Consider the following 17,836-nt stretch of genomic DNA (forward strand, 5'->3'; position numbering starts at 1 on the left):
AATACCTTACAATTGTAAGCTTTTACATGGAACTTTTATTACATTCTGATGAAGTCCCCAGTGGTGGGGGATGAAAGTGCTCAATGGTTGTTTAAATTAAAGGATACTGTATGGTTACTCCATGGTACAGCAGTATTTTTTTATACTGCAAAATAAATTTGCCAGTGAATGCAAGCTGTGCATTGTCTTTTGAGAAGTAAGAAGGAATGTGCAGAACAGGGAAATAAGTCCCTCATTAGTCCAAACAAGTGAATCAGGGTACCGGCTAAATCTCTGAAAGCAGAATCTGAGGTAAAAATAGCTTCCAAAGCTAAGGATAACCATAAGGCATTTTTCAATTATGTCCTCAGTCTTAAAGGCAACACCGAACAATGTGTGTTATTAGTTGTAGATGGCATCACCTATACTCAGCTGGAAGATTAGACAAATTTGCTGGCTGACAAGTTCAGCTCAAATTTCACCTCCCCATCACCTCCATTTCTCCCAAAAAAATATCCACCACCACTCCACCAGTTATCACTAAGCAAAAGGTTGCTACTGTGTTCTATAAAGCTAAAAACACCACTTCGATGGGGCCCTGACAATATACCAGGTTGACTCTTAAACCTCTTGAATTTTTCAACAATGCCCAAGTGGGTATTGCTGAAAATGCCCTGGCCAGGTCAAGGTAGGCAGTGTGAACCATTCTGTCCTAGTAGTAGGTATGACATGCCCTTGGCATAACCAAACTGGGTTGGGTCCAGTGTCTTGAAGTTTCCTATACCATTCTTGATAATTTCTATGATAACTCTTTCCATGGCTTTGCATATGACACTAGTTACATTTGATGTATTTCCTGATGGAAAGCTAGAGGAAGGGGTACAGTTACAGCTGAATTTGTCTGCCAGTAGGTTTGCTACATATTCTGGCTCAGTATAGGTAGTTTCATTAACAATGATCCATTCGTGGATATTGGCATTCTAACAACCACTGCCAACAGGCCAAATCCAGCTGTTAAAATAACTGGATGCCAGAGGCATCATCATCATCATCAGTGAAAATGAAGCTCCAGGCAGAACTAGCAGGCATTTTTGATGCTCATATCAGAGAGGTTAATGTATCAGTTTAAAATTGTCTGCCTTAAGCTTTTGCAATGGCTTCAGCTAACCTTTCATAGCCAATAACTGGGGGTGCTAGTGAGTACAGGAGCACTCCTGTTGTGCTGGCCTGGTGTCCACATTTGGTGGTTGTTCTGTGGTTAGAAGAGCAGAAGTATATTTTATAATAAAAACAGTCAGATTTTAGTAGCAAAAGTACATTTTACAATAAAAACAGTCAGATTTTAATTGATTACAAAACATCAGCATTACCATCTTTTAACATTTTTTTTCTAGAGGAGGAATCTGCAAGTAGTAACTGATGGAAAAGTAGTACTAGAAACCATTTAGGAAAGTACTGACTTCAACTTTTAAATCTCAGCAAAGGAAGAAGTTTTAGATAGTTTTTCTGAGGTTTGCCAGAAAACTCATCAGATTTTGGTTCTGTTTGATATACAGACAAAACCTGAGAAAGTAACCAAGTCTAAGGTTTACTTGTGCCGTATTATTAATTCATTTCTGTAGAAACAGAAATGTGAAAGAAGTAATGTGCTTCTCTCAATGAAATAAATTTTTAAGTGTACCTGTAGGTGGGTAGAATAGACTGAACATAGGCACACATGCTAAACAAAGGTTTGGAAGTCACAAGATGAATAGCCTAGGCCCAGAGGTGCAGAAAGAAAAAAAAGAAGTTATGTCTTACCATAACGTTCTATCTGTGTTGTTGATTTTCTTTCATTCATCACTGATGGGTTCAGTTCCGAGCCCTCAGAACCGAGTTGGCCTAATACCAAACTCGTAGAAGTAAAAAAACTCTTGAGCTAAGCTTTTACCCACAATGCCCTTCTCCCTGTTACTTCAGATCGAGTTTGCCCATGTTATACAAATAAAGCAGAGGCCATTTTTGGGAAATGCCCTAAGTATCCCCCATGAGCCTTTGGCAGGAGAAGGATGGTGGGAGGTGATGAATGAAAGAAGATTAACAACACAGATGAAATGTTATGAGAAGACATAACTTCTTTACCACTGTGACTGTAGCCGAGTAAGGCTCTAGCATCATTTCTTTTGACCAAATAGAAAACCTTTTCCATTTGTCCTGATATAGTCTTCTGATGGATGGTTTATGAGAGGCCAGAATGATCTCAAGAACAGGTGTGGTGAGATCATCCTGCCTGGCAACTAACGGAAGTGGAGAAACCAAGCTGGCAGGTTGAGACTGGACAGATTCAGGTGACTCAACGCTTGGGGGTGAGAAGTTAGGTCTGGAAGAGGGTCTAGAATCCATGGTGGATATAACAGCTGAGGCTGAAGGAAGGGGAACCAAACTTGTTGAGGCCAAAAGGAGGGTATGAGAATCACTTTGCATTTCAACTGAATAGCTTTCTTTATGAATTGTGGAATCAGAGGAATCGGGGGATAGGCATAAAGGAGACCCATGGGCCAATCGTGAATCAGAGCATCCCTCAGGGACTCCTCCTTTGGGGGGAATAGGGCAAAATAGTTGCTGCATTTGTTGTTTGATGGGGAGGTTGCAACAAGGCTGGCCCCAACAGCTAAAAATTTCTGCCGCTACTTCAGGATTGAGAGACCACTCGTGGAGCAAGAGAATACATCTTCTCAACTTGTCTGCAATCAGGTTGGAGCTCCCTGGGATATGCATTGCTATCAGAAAGTGGTTGGAAGCTATCGCCCACTGCCAAATTCTCATGGCCTCTCGACACAGGGGGTAGGATTTGGTTCCTCCTTGCTTGTTGATATACCAGACTACTGACATAGCGTCTGATTGAATTGCAATCATTCCAGAAGGAAGAACCAGTTGGAATGCTTGCAACACTAACAGCACCGCTCTCAGTTCTAGAACGTTGATATGTGGGTTGGCCACCAATATAGACCATACACCTTAGACTGTCTTTCCCTGGAAATGCCCCCCCCCCAACCCTATCAGGGAAGCATCCATGGTCACAATGGCCTTGGGCTGTGGGAATTGGAATGGGCAGCTCCAAAGTTCTGTGTCTGGCCTCATCCACCAAAGAAGGTCCTGCTTACAAGAGTTGGTTATCTGAATCTGAAAGCATAGAGGGTGATGGTTTGGGAACCACTGAGAGAGAAGAAGCCATTGTAGAATTCGCATGTGCAGTTTTGCAAGAGGCACTACTGGAATGAAAGCTGCCATTGATCCTAGGACCTGAAGAACCTCTCTCGCTGAGACTTTGGCTTGACAGAGTATCACCCGGAGCTGAAATCTCAATCTCTGAAGTCTATGAGCTGGGAGTAACACCAGACAGGATCAAGTGTCGAAGACTGCTCCGATGAATTCTATCTGCCTGGGCTGGAGTAAGGTTGGATTTCTCCCAGTGCATAGTTATCCCCAAAATTTCTGCCAGAGAAAGGGTATAGTGCAGGTCTTTTACCAGAAGATGCTTGGTGGGGGCTGTAAAGAGTCAATCATCCAAATATGGAAACACCTGGAATCCTTGCAGTCTCAAGTGAGCTGTAATCACTGTCATGCCCTTTGTAAACACTGTGGGGGCTGTAGAGAGATCGAACGGCAGAGCAGGAAACTAGTAATGATTGGCTCCTAGCCAGAAGCGAAGAAGACTCCTGGAGTGCTTGTCCATTTTGATGTGGTAATACGCATCCCAGAGATCTATTGAGCACAGCCAAATGCCCTCCCTTAGAAAATGGAGAATGGACTGAACCGTGACCACCTGGAATTTGGTTTGGGCAACAGACTTGTTCAAACTGCGGAGATCCAGAATGGGTCTCCAGTCCCCTGTCTTTTTTGACACCAAAAGGAATTTTGAGTAACATCCGGATCCATATTGGTCTGGTGGGACTAGTTGGGTGCCTTTTGATACAGCTTTTTTATTTCTGAAGCTACTTCTTCCCTCTGACTAGGTGGAACATTGGGGAGTTTTGTTGGAAGTTATAGATAAGTAATGAGGGGAATGGTGTAATCTCTGGTGATGATATTCTGCAACCAGTGATCGGTGGTAATAAAGTGCCAGGTAGCTTGTTGCAGAGGGAAATGACCCCCGACTGCTTCCAGAAGAACACAAATGTAGATTGACAGACAGACCCCAAAACAGTCCAGAAGTAGTCTATAAGTAGTCCAAGTATTTAAAACACGATCCAAGTATAAAAAACAACAACACTTTATTACCATTAAGCACTTTTCCTCTCGCTTATAACAAGACTTCTTCAGATCACATGAAATTGCGTTACACTGTGCTTAAATCCTATCATTAATACTGTTGTTCACAACCTCCTATCAATTCATCACACCAATTGACTACATTAATTAGTTAAGACATTAATTAATCTAACATATCACCTTATCCTAAAATACAATAAATAAAACCACCATTAAAATATAATATATCACTTAAGTTAAATACAATATATTTGTTAGACTTCTACTAAAGTGTGTATACTTAAAATATACATTATTTAAATAACTTTTGTTTAAATAAATATGTTAAATACACTTCCTAAAATCTATTGACAAGCAGCACTAGATATAAGATAAACCAGACTAATTATGTGACTAAAACCTGAACTGTAAGGAAATTCTTTTAATCTTTTACATATTATTTAAAAAGTTCTGAAACATTTTCTTTTATACTTCTAAGATATGTATGTAAATTTATAGATAAATAGGTGAATTATCTTAAAAGACTCTTTAATTTTAATATACAAGCTACTGAATAAATCTCATTCAAGCCAGGTGTATGGCAAGCACAAGTTCATAATTGCCATGACAAATCCAGCTTTTCTAAAAGAAGGGAAGTTGGACCAACTCTCCTATCCTCCAAAACACTATCTATTGCTCTAAAGCCAAACGAGTGGTTCAGGTGTTCACCCACATGTCTAGCTAATGCATTTTCAAGTTTATACTTTTTGATACCATAAAGATGTTAGTAAACCCTCTCCTTGAGTTTCCTAATGGTTTTACCAATATAAAATGCAGGGCATGATTTACATGAATCTAAATAAACAACGCCCTTAGAAATGCAATTGAATTTGCATTTAGTACTGTACTCCAACTCACGTAGAGAGAACTTCTGGCCTGTGTCAATGTATGGACAGTAGGAGCACATCTGACTTCATATTTTTTCCTTTTCTAAACACAGTTCTTGGTCAACCAACTACATTAGAATGGCATGCCAATGTAAGAGACCCAATAGGTCCTTCTAACTTCATTATTTCATATAGCTTGGATGGTTATTCTATAATAAACATCATAAATAAAAAGTGAGACCTAATTAGGTCTGATAATGTTTTATTTGGTAAACTCCAAGAACAGTGTTTAGAAAAGGAAATAATCTAAAGAACCTGTTAGAAGGAAATAAGGGAAGAACGCACTGTTTTAATACTAAAGGAATGTGTAAATGTAAGATGTGCCCCTACTGCTCATACATTGACACAGGCCAGAATTTCTCTATACGTGGGTTGGAGTACAGTACTAAATGCAAATTCAATTGCGATTCTAAGGGTGTTGTTTATTTAGCTTCATGTAAATCATGCCCTGCGTTTTATATCAGTAAAACCGATAGGAAACTCAAGGAGAGGGTTTACAAACATCTTTATGGCATCAGAAAGTGTAAACTGGAAAATGCATTAGCTAGACATGTGGGTGAACACCCGAACCACTCGTTTGGATTAAGAGCAATAGATAGTGTTTTGGAGGATGAGAGAGGTTGTCCAACTTCCCCTCTTTTAGAAAAGCTGGAATTGCCCTGGCAATTACGAACTCGTGCTTGCCATGCACCCGGCTTGAATGAGATTTATTCAATAGCTTGTATATTAAAACTAAAGAGTCTTTTAAGATAACTCACCTATTTATCTATAAATTTACATACACATTTTAGAAGTATAAAAGAAAAATGTTCAAAACTTTTTAAATAATATGTAAAAGATTAAAAGAAATTCTTTACAGTTCAGGTTTTAGTCACATAATTAGTCTGGTTTGTCTTATCTCTATTGCTGCTTGTCAATAGATTTTAGGAAGTGTATTTAAGATATTTATTTAAACAAAACATTTAAATAATGTATGTTTTAAGTATACACACTTTAGTAGAAGTCTAACAAATATATTGTATTTAACTTAAGCGACATATTATATTTTAATGGTTTTATTTATTGTATTTTAGGATAAAGTGATATGTTAGATTAATTAATGTATTAACTAATTAATGTAGTCAATTGGTGTGATGAATTGATAGGAGGTTGAGAGTAACAGTATTAACGGTAGGATTTAAACACAGTGTGATGCAATTTCATGTGATTTGAAGAAGTCTTGCTATAAGCAAGCAGAAAAGCGCTTAATGGTAATAAAGTGTTGTTGGTTTTTTATACTTTGATCATGTTTTAAAAACTTGGACTACTTCTGGACTATGTCTGGACTGTTTTGGGGTCTGTCTGTCAATCTAGATTTGTGTTCTGTTTTTTTTCGTTGCCATTTCTGAGTCTGTTTAGTGTGAGGCATGGAGAGTACCCCAAACACCCCCCCTCCCTCCAGTTGGTTCCTGAAACGGACGAAATAGGAATACTAACGGCCCTGGTTGGGCGTTTATCACAACAAATGGATGCACTAGCTGTAAGAGTGGATTCCCTGTCTAATAATATAGCGGCTTCTCAACCTATGGTAAATACACAAACTGCTATGTTAACAACTAGTCATTTTTGTTGCACCGGTAGCAATTCAGAACCTTTACTGAATCTGAGCACCCACTTACAGTCCGTGGATGCTGTAAATGGAGAAGTTAACTCACAGCAAGATAACAGGAATCCTGTTGACTTAAGCAATGAACCCTTGGGGCTTATTGGAGCTCCGTCTATGGGTTTGAACGCCTGGTTCGCAGATGTCCCGACGTTTCAAGAGCCCTCAAGTAGTACACAATCAAATACGGAGCAACCAGCTGAAGGGTTACAGAACATTTCAGTGAATCTTAAGCTACTGGATTCAAAGTTGTTGAAATATAAAAAGTTGCAACTGGAAATTGCATATTTTAAAGAGTGCATAAGTGAGGATATTGCCCCTAAGGGGCTTAGATCGCGGCAATACCTGACTGGGCTGGTTGATGGTTCTAGTTTTCACAAGGATCTAATAAAATTATTTAACAAGCATGGAACGGAACTACTAGAACTAATGAGCAAATACTATCAATAGTCAGCTGAGGAATTAATGAAGGAAGCCATGATTTTGGATGAAACTATCAAAAATGATTTAGATTTTGCCCGATATAAATTTGAGTATGAAAGATGCTTTTCAAGTATCAACCCGTACTTAGGAAAACTGAAAGCAACAAAACAGAAAAAATTGAAAAGGGACAGGGAAGTGTATGGGCTTGGTGAAGCCTACCCTAAACCCCCCCCTTCACAATCTGGGCTAATGACAAAGGGTTATACAACGGAGGCTGGCTTTCCAATATACAACCAACAGAATGCCAGGTCCAGTGACAACGAGAGCAGTGTATCGTGAAGGGGGTTTCTCTGTGAATGAACAGAGTGGTGCTAGTTTCAATCACAATGCTACTACAAAAAGGAATATGCAACTGGGGGAGGCTTACATCTACTTCAGACAGAGAGGGAAATTTTCAGAAACAAGCCTCAGGCTACAACCTGAGGCAGGGTCTACCTCGAGTAGTGTACAACTCGACGAACAACCAGCATCCACGACAGAGGTAATGGAAACATCTTTAAATAACTGTGAAATTATACATAATACTGAAGGTGACTTTAAAATTTTTTAACTTCTCTTGCCTTGCAGTAGATGCTGTGTTAGCTGATTTGCTTGCAAAAGAACAGACCTTTGTACCAACAAGAAAAGCTGAAATACCTGAGACTGTTATAGATTTAAAGTCATTTACCCAAAAATTGAAACTTAAATTCTTGTTTGGTAATGAAAGTCATGTAAACAAAATGTTTCATATTGCTTGTACTTATTGCCCGCCCCTACATCCCACTTTAGCTATATTTGAGCAGGTTTGTGAGTTGGACTTGTACAATTATTTTAACCAACACAAACGTATTAATGGTGGGCCTTATAACATAACAACTGAGGAGAAAGAGGCCCTTAAGCTTTTTCAACAGACAGAAGTTAATTATGCAGCCTGACAAGGGTGGGGGTTTGGTGATTATGGACAAGTATGAATACCAGCAAAATATGGAGAAAGTTCTTAACAGTGAGGTATACTCTGAAGTATCACGGAACAAGTTAAATATTGTTTATAGGAGAATACGTTCACTATTGGATGAAATGTTTATAGAGGCTAGGATAGATGTAGACTCTTTTAACTTTTTGAATAATTTTCTTCGGTGGCAAAAGCCAGGGTAACTTTTTGGCTAGGCTTGTATAGGCCCTAGGGCCAATAGCCTAGTACCTATCTATGAACCTATGAACCTATGAACATGCCAGCTCCCAAGATCCCTATTCTATTCGGCATACCGAAAATACATAAGTCTGTCTCTGACCCACTGATGAGACCTTTAGCTGATGCGAGAAATGGCATCACCTATGCATGGGCAAGTATGTAGACCATATTTTAAAAAATACGTAGGGCAACAGGAACAAATCTGCAAAGACTCATGGTCTTTTTTGGCCAACATTAAAAATCTCCAGTTCAATAACAACTTGAACTTTTTAACGATTGATGTTAAAGACTTGTATTCATCAATCCCCCACATGGAGGGTATTGAGTGGGTAAGCCTGTTGCTGCACACTTTAGGGGCTCCTAGGTCCAAAATAGGACTAGTGGAGGAATTGTTGGACATCATTTTGTCCAACAATTTTATAACCTTTAACAACAGGTACTACATGCAAACAATTGGTGTGGCAATGGGCTCCTGTTTGGGGCCAGTTTTGCCAACCTAGTGATGGCATACTGGGAAAGGGAGTTTGTGAGAAAGGTCCCAAACATTGCAAGGCAGATACATTTTTATACACTATTTCTGGATGACATTTTTATGTTGATGGAAGGAGATGAAAACAAAGCCATCCAGTTAGTGTCATACCTTAATAACACAACAGGTATTTTGAAGTTCACCCATACTTTTAACACAGACAGAATAGCTTATTTGGATACTGATTTGAAGAAGGACTTGAAGTACAATTGTTATACTGCTAGAATATTCAGAAAGGACACTTAGTCCAGTACATTTTTGCACTTTAGCAGCTGTCACCCTTTACCCCAGAAATGATCAGTGGTGAAGGGGGCAGCTGCTGAGGGCAGCCCGTATGGTTTCAAACGAGGAGGCCTTTTTAATAGAGTGTGAGAACCTTGGAGAAATGTTTTATAAGAGAGGATATCCTGAACGGCTAGTAAAGGACCTAACTGTGGAAGTAGTAAACAAAAGACAGAGGGGGTTTTACCAACCCATCTTGGGGGTGAGTGAGGTAATTCAACCAACTACATTAGAAGGGCATGTCAATGTAAGAGACCCAATAGGTCCTTCTAACTTCATTATTTCATATAGCTTGGATGGTTATTCTATAATGAACATCATAATTAAAAATTGGGAACTAATTAGGTCTGACGATGTTTTATTTGGTAAACTCCAAGGTCCACCAAGAACAGTGTTTAGAAAAGGAAAACATCTGAAGAACCTGTTAGAAGGAAATAAGGGAAGAATGCACTGTTTTAATACTAAAGGTATGTGTAAATGTCAGATGTGTCCCTACTGCCCATACATTAACACAGGCCAGAATTTCTCTATACGTGGGTTGGAGTACAGTACTAAATGCAAATTCAATTGCAATTCTAAGGGCGTTGTTTATTTAGCTTCATGTAAATAATGCCCTGCATTTTATATCAGTAAAACCGATAGGAAACTCAAGGAGAGGATTTACGAACATCTTTATGTTATCAGAAAGTGTAAACTAGAAAATGCATTAGCTAGACATGTGGGTGAACACCCGAACCACTTGTTTGGCTTTAGAGCAATAGATAGTGTTTTGGAGGATGGGAGAGGTGGTCCAACTTCCCTTCTTTTAGAAAAGCTGGAATTGTCCTGGCAATTACGAACTCATGCTTGCCATGCACCTGGCTTGAATGAGATTTAGTCAATAGCTTGTATATTAAAATTAAAGAGTCTTTTAAGATAACTGACCTATTTATCTATAAATTTACATACACATTTTAGAAGTATAAAAAAAAATTTTCAGAACTTTTTAAATAATATATAAAAGATTAAAAGAATTTCCTTACAGTTCAGGTTTTAGTCACATAATTAGTCTGGTTTATCTTATGTCTAGTGCTGCTTGTCAATAGATTTTAGAAAGTGTATTTAAGATATTTATTTAAACAAAAGTTATTTAAATAATGTATGTTTTAAGTATATACACTTTAGTAGAAATCTAACAAATATATTGTATTTAACTTAAGCGATACATTATATTTTAATAGTGGTTTTATTTATTGTATTTTAGGATAAAATGATATGTTAGATTAATTAATGTATTAACTAATTAATGTAGTCAATTAGTGTGACGAATTGATAGGAGGTTGAGAGCAACAGTATTAACAATAGGATTTAAACACAGTGTGATGCAATTTCATGTGATCTGAAGAAGTCTTGCTACAAGCAAGACGAAAAGCGCTTAATGGTAATAAAGTGTTGTTGTTTTTTAAACTTTGATCGTGTTTTAAATACTTGGACTACTTCTGGAGTACTTTTGGACTGTTTTTGGGTCTGTCTGTCAATCTAGATTTGTGTTCAGGTTATTTCCATTGCCATTTCTGAGTCTGCTTCCAGAAGAATGCAATCAGGCTGCTCTTCAGGAGAGCCGGTAAGGCTGCCCCGAGAAGGAGTCTCTGGGGCCGTGGTTATGTGGACCCCCTCTGCCTCGAAAGGGGTGTCTTCCAGAATTGTTACCCCCTCTGCCTCTGGAGGTATCATCACCACATGTGGCATGGAAAGGACCCTGAGATTTTTTGTGCCACATCTTCCCACTCCTCTGGTTCCTGGAGAAGGAACGTTGAGGACTGGAAAAATGTAGACCTATGGCAGAAAGGGTCTTACCATCCTGCTCACTCCTGGCCAGAGTGTCCTTTACCTTGGAGTCAAACAGGGAAGATGCTTTGATGGGAGAATTCAGAAAGGAAGACTTGAAGGGTTCCGCAAAGTCACAAATGTCCATCCAGGCATGACATCTCATAACAATACCTGAACCGGCAGCTCTAGCCACCCCTTCGGTTGTGTGTGAAAGCAACCTCATGGACGAATTGGAGACTGATTCCAGGGTTGTAAGCTGTGAGGCAACTTTGTCCCTTACCTCATCAGACACCTGTCCTGTGAGTGTTTCAGACAGTTCAGATATCAAGTCTCTTTGGAGCCTCATAAAATGTGTCAAGTAGTTCAGGGACCGCATGGCAAAGGTCGCTGATGCAAAGACTCGCTTCACCAATCTGTCCATCGCCCGGGACTCTCTTTTGGGCAGGTAGACAGTAGGACTCTCTTAAGCTAAATCCTTTTTCGTGGCTGCCGCCACCACCATAACATTGACTGGTAAACCTCTGGACCAATGTAGGTGTTCCTCGGGTGGAGAAAGTATCTTGTTGGGTCACCGAGGGATTGCCTCAACAGAATTAGGGTTCTTCCAGGCACTCTGCACCACAAGCTGAACCAGCTCATCTGCAGGTAGAGTGACACAAGAGGTAGATGGGCAGGCAGGGAAAGCCTGCAGGAACATGGACTCCTCAGATGAAGGATTAGTGGGCTTCCAGTCACCCCTCTGTTTCAGCATTTCAAGGATGTCTCCGAAGGAGATATCATCAGGGGGTAAACGTGGGAAACCTTCACCATCATCAAAATCCATGTCCTCTGTTAGGGGCTCCTCAGGGGAGTCTATGTGCTTCCTCTTGCACAATCTCTTCCATGGGGCTCCACATTGGTGGCTTCTGAGGAGGACTCAGAAGAGTGGGTACCCTGTACAAGGGGTTCCTGCGGCTTCCCTGCCCAGAGACCCAGGGAGTTGGCCTGTAGCAGCTGTAGCTCAGGACAAAGAAATCTGGGGTTCCAACGTCGGCAGAATGCTTCCAGAGGCAAGCATCCTCTCCATCACATGTAAAGCAGGTCCGTCCAAAGAGGGATGGGAGCCTGGAACCAAGAAGGACAACCTCGGAACCAAGGTCACACTCCGCCGAACCCGCTCCCGAGGATGGAGCCTCATGCAAGATCAGTGCAGACACAGCTCTCGGCAGCGAGGATGGAACTGAAGAAATGCTTGCAACCATGCCCCAAACTGAAAAGCCTGCAGCCCACTCACGGGGTTGAGGAAAGAATGGTTCAGCAGGAACCGAGGACCAAAGGGATGGTCCCAGAGGCACAGTGAGGTCCGCTATCAGCGCAGAGACAGGTAGGTTCTGAAAAGGATATCGGAGCAGAAGGCTTTGGAACTGGAATGGTCAAAGGAGGAGAATAGGATGGAATCCGTAGAGAAGTCAACCCAAGTCCTGCTGGAGGATGGGTCCTGGAAGGCATGGGTATCCCCTGGCTGCCAACAGCTGATCCACAAGATGCACCACATCAAGTTCTGAAAGGCTCCTGGTGGGTCTAGTGGATACTCCCGAGGGGGAGTCAGGTCAATATAGAAATGAGCTATACACTTGGCCTAGAAACGGGTCTATGGACGGAGAGTATCAGGTCCATGGTGTAGAATCTACCAGCACCAATGTCTCAAGTTTGGAGACAGGAAGCAGTGGGGTCAAATCCATTCTAGTTGGAACCGTAAAAGAGCCCTGTGCCGAAGGGGCACTCGGAGCCGATACAGGAGGTTCAATCGTCATTGCACAGATAGGCATTGAAGGCGTGCACTGTGCTGAAGCGGCACCCGGTGGCGAAGTTGTAGTAGGCGAGGCGAGGTTTATAGTCAGTGACGGAAACAGTATGGGAGTCGAAGATGGTGCCGATATAGTAGCAGTCGTACCACTTGGAACAGACGAGGTTGGTGCCAACGAGGCAGATTTATGCTCCAAAAAAAGTTTTTGCACTTTAGGTTTCACAGTCTTACCCTGGTCACCTGAGGGTGAAGAGGGAAATGAATGGGGCCTTTTCTTATCCTTCCTAGGAGGGGTTGAGACCTCTGTCACAGAAAGGGCCTCTGAAAAGGGAGACTTATGTAGGCCCGTCAGTATTAATTTATTCTTGCTCTTGTTCAGAGTGTGCTGGCTGAAACTCGGACAAATCACCCAGGGAGGTTGCAACAAAAGATGGGGCACCCACAAGCAGTAGACACAACACTGTGAGAGTCACTATTCAGATGTTTACCATTACACAAAGTACAATGCTTGAAACCCAATGTACCCTTCTTATCAGACATCATGGAAAAGTTAAACACAACAATCAGAACTTCAGAGAAAAATGTAAATTCCACTCTCTCTATGCCTAAACCTATCTAAATACACACAGTATCTATCCAAAGAGTCAAAAACATGCAACTAGACAGAAAAAGGGGAAGGAGAGGAAAAATACCAATGATGGAATTCAAGGAATACCACAAGGGTAAAGAGAGAAGGCCGTACCACCAATGGTACTTAAACGATTACCAAACGGGTAGAAGTAGAAGTAGAAGTGAAAAAAGTGTATATCTAACTGCAAATATAAAGATTAATGGATGTCAGTCACAAACGACAAGCTAATAGACAAATTTTTCCACAAAATATCAAAACGTTTCCACTTAGCTGAGAGCTTGGCTGAAACGCGGCTTTACGACTACATGACAAACGAGATTTGAAGTAACAGGGAGAAGGGCATTGTGGGTAGAAGCTTACCTCGAGAGTTTTTTGGCTGGCACGAGCTTGGTATTAGGCCGACTCAGTTCCAAGGGCTCAGAACCGAACCCATCAGTGATGAATGGAAAGAAGATTAACAACATCAGATGAATACTTTCTGATAAGCAAATTCAGTAAAGAAACTATCTAAAATAAAACTGAAAAGTACTCCTATACAAATATTTAGACTTTTAGTGGAAAGAACAATAATATTTGAAAAGGTAAACTGGGTTTTTTTCTTCTGAAAGATGTCCAGTCCAGCAAATAAAAATTTGAGAATATAGTATACATGGTGTGTGATGGGAAGGGGAAAGCATGATTTGTTGAGTGCCCCTAAAACCTGCACCATAAGTCTTATCATTTACCAGGATGACTCTGTTCTTAACAGATAAATAGACTTCTCAGTTCAATGTTGTTACATAATTATTTATTATGAAAGCCCTAAATGCAATAACTGCTTATTACAAAAGCCCTATCAATGAAACAACTTCATTGCCCTTTTAGTGAAACTTTACCTTGACATTCCTGCACATTGCCTTTCTAACTTTTACTTACAGTTAAAATATTACCAAAAATTAATTTGGTGATAACAGAGTGTGATGAAATATTATTAGGCGGTCATCTTTTATAACTATTCTAAATTATCTTTCATTTTTAAGCTATAAAACTATATTTCTAGACTTGTTGAAAGCATATGACGAGTTGGAGATCGACCAGTAAAGCTGATTTGAGCAGTCTTGTGATGGTTCAAAGTCCTGTAAACACTGGTATAATTACTACAGGCTATATATACAGAGACCCAATGACAAAACTGCTAACAGGGTTCAGACTCATACAGGGGTTCTCAGTAGAAGTAGGTATGCATTAGGGCTCAGCTTTGAGCCCACTGCTGTTCTCATTGGTGATGCACAAAACCAGAAAACATCAAACTGGAGAGATCAAGAAAGCTGCTGTATACACATGATGTGGCACTACAGTAAGACTTTGAACAGGAATAACAGCAAACGATAAGGGAATGGAAAGCAAAGTTGAAGTTATTCAGTACAGACAAAACACTGGTCATGGCAGCTACTGGGGAAATCACTAGAAGCTTTAAACTGAGATAAAAGGGAAAACAGTGGAACAGGTTAAGTGCCTCAGGTGCCTAGGAGGTGTGGTTGAGAATGGAAGTCTGAATGAGGATGACAGCTCTAGAATCAAACATGCTGCAGCCAACTGGCACAAAGTGTCAGAGATGATGTGTGACACAAGAATCCCAAAGAAGTTGAACATAAAAGTTTACAAAACTGTGGTCTGATCACTGCTTCTGTATGGCACAGAAACCTGTCAGTGAAGGTAGCGTAACTGAGGAAGCTTGAGGTGATGGAGATAAAATGTCTGAGATGCGTAGTAGGATGCACATTGTAGGTTAGATGAACCAATGGAAACAACACAGAAGAAGTCAAAGTAGCTCCAATTACAGATTACAGAGGTTAGGGCATATCTGCAGGAAATCAGAAAACAACCTGATGAAGCAGATTTGGGACAGATAGGAAGAAGGTAAGAGGAAGTGTGAACATCCTGGTAAGAGAGGGATGAATTGCATGAGTGAAGATCTGACACACCAAAGCATGACTGTTGAAGGCAGGAGAGTCGCTCTGAATACAGAGAAGTAGCAACAATTGACATGAAGTCCTGATCCCATGTAAAAATGAAAAAAAGGGGTTGACTGTGATGATGATGACGATGATGATGATTTCTAAATTGTATAATTTTATGCAGGTATTAAACTCTGACAATTTTGCACTAAATAATTAATGCTATATACTGCACTAGTTGCAATATGCATGGGATTTAAATTTCTGTTGTTATAGGTCATTTTGGCAGTAACAAATAAATATTTGTTCAGATACTAGATGGCCACAGAGGTTTCAAAAGAATGGACAAAATGCTACAGGTTCATAGGAGTTTACCTGGCTAACAGCTTAACAGCCCTTACAAGCCTAGTCAATGTAACCCAGTTTTACCCAATATATGACCCCTAGGGGCAAGAGGGTGGCATGGATATGTGCCTATGCCTTGAGTATCTTACTGAATGCCCCTGTCCATAAGAGACATAGGCAAGACCCCAGCTGTGAATTTGTGATTCCCCATCCATTGATCTAAACTGCATTTGAAGAGGGCCTGGGAAGGGCTCAGCTTAACATGAATAGGAAGCCTGTTCAAAAGAAGGGGCAATCTCTGAGACACATATCTGTCTCGCCAGCATGTTTTGTTTGAGTTGCTGACTAAGTTTAGATCCTTAGATAGGGTGACCCTCATGCTCTTTGACTTGTGGATAAGTAGCAGCTCCATCAGGGCTGGATTTGTGAGTGCCTTGTAGGCCAGGCATAGGTCACCCCTTAATAGTTGGCAGGAGACAGAGTAAAGGGATAGGGCTTTTTGTCTAGCTGTATAAGGCATGTGGTTTACACGCTGCATTTTCTTTTTCCTTTGAGGCCACTCCAGCTGCTGTAAGTGCCTAGTCAAGTACATGCCAAATGGTGCATTGTATTATTTTATTGGTGTAATGAGGGCTGAGTACAGCAGGGCTATAATTTTCCTGGATATGAACACTATATCTTTACTTATAATTATGTTGCATAGAAGGACTTCCTCACTACTGTGGACACATGCTGGTCAAAGTTCAGGCTACTATCTATCTGTGTGCCTGGCTAAAACCTTACATTACCAGTGAGCAAATCCTCCCTACCGGTTACGGCATACTAAGGGTAGACTGGCTAAACAAGAAAGGAGGCGGTGTAGCTATAATATTTAAACAGCATCTAAACATCCAGATCTTAAAATCATAAGCTCCACATACAGGCAATGAAGAAATAATATATACCAACCTCAAAATAAACCAGAATAAAACCATCAACATGCTAGATGCTACTTCCCACCTGGCCAAAACATCCCTCCACTAGAAAACATCCTCAGCTAGTCTACCCACCATCTCCCCCAAGAAACTATAATTTTAGGCGATTTCAGTATTGACTGGCAATCCTGTTCTGGCAATCATCCAACCCATCATGTAAACCTTCATGGCTTCACCCAATTAGTCCAGTCGCCAACCAGGATAAATAAAAACTCAAACAAGCACACTACCCTGGATTGGATACTAGTCAGAAAGAGCCCCCAGTCACATATAACAGGCTGCTTATCAGATAGCCTCAGTGATCACTCCCCAACATTCCTACTCCAAAAATACCTATACCAAGCTAAACCTGTCATCTACCGTCAAATATGTAAAAAACTAAACGTTAACCCACTCACATTCATCTCATCCCTCAAAGAATGTAACTGGCATCCACTAAAGTACCTCAATCTTGATGATGCAGTAGAATGTTTTAATACTACCTTCCTGAGCATCCTTAATTAACATGCCCCCATAAGACTTTCCAGAACCAAAGCACAACCCTCTCCATGGCTACAGAAAACCTCTAAGTCAGAAATGAAAAACAGAGATAAAGCCTGGGAGCACTGGCACAAAACCAAAACCCCTTCAACTAGACATAAATTCATAGAACTATGCAATAGAGTCAAAAAGCTAATAAAACAGGACAAATTCCAATACTACCAGTCTGCTCTAGACTCCTCCCAACACAACCCCAAACAATTCTGGTCCTCCATAAACTCCATCCTCCACCCAGGAAAAGTCAGTACCCCTCCTCCTAACATCCCTCACTCCTCCGAAAATATTGCTACCTCATTCAACATAACCTTCACACAGACCATACTATCACTAGCTAAACAACACAACCCCCCTCCCCTCCAGCCCACACCTTCAACTAGTAATCTCCCCACTGCCTTCTCTTTTTCTCCTGTACCTACCTCCAACATAAAAAACTCTTAACTAAACTTAAGCCCACCAAATTAGCAGCAGATAACCTCCCAAGTGAATACTTACAAGTCACAGCTGATGCTCTGGCCTACCCAGTATCCATCTTGAGTAACCGATCTCTGTCA

This window comes from Protopterus annectens, chromosome 1.part2 (genome assembly GCF_019279795.1).
Source record: "Protopterus annectens isolate FY-2018-M chromosome 1.part2, PAN1.0, whole genome shotgun sequence".
NCBI lineage: Eukaryota > Metazoa > Chordata > Ceratodontiformes > Protopteridae > Protopterus > Protopterus annectens.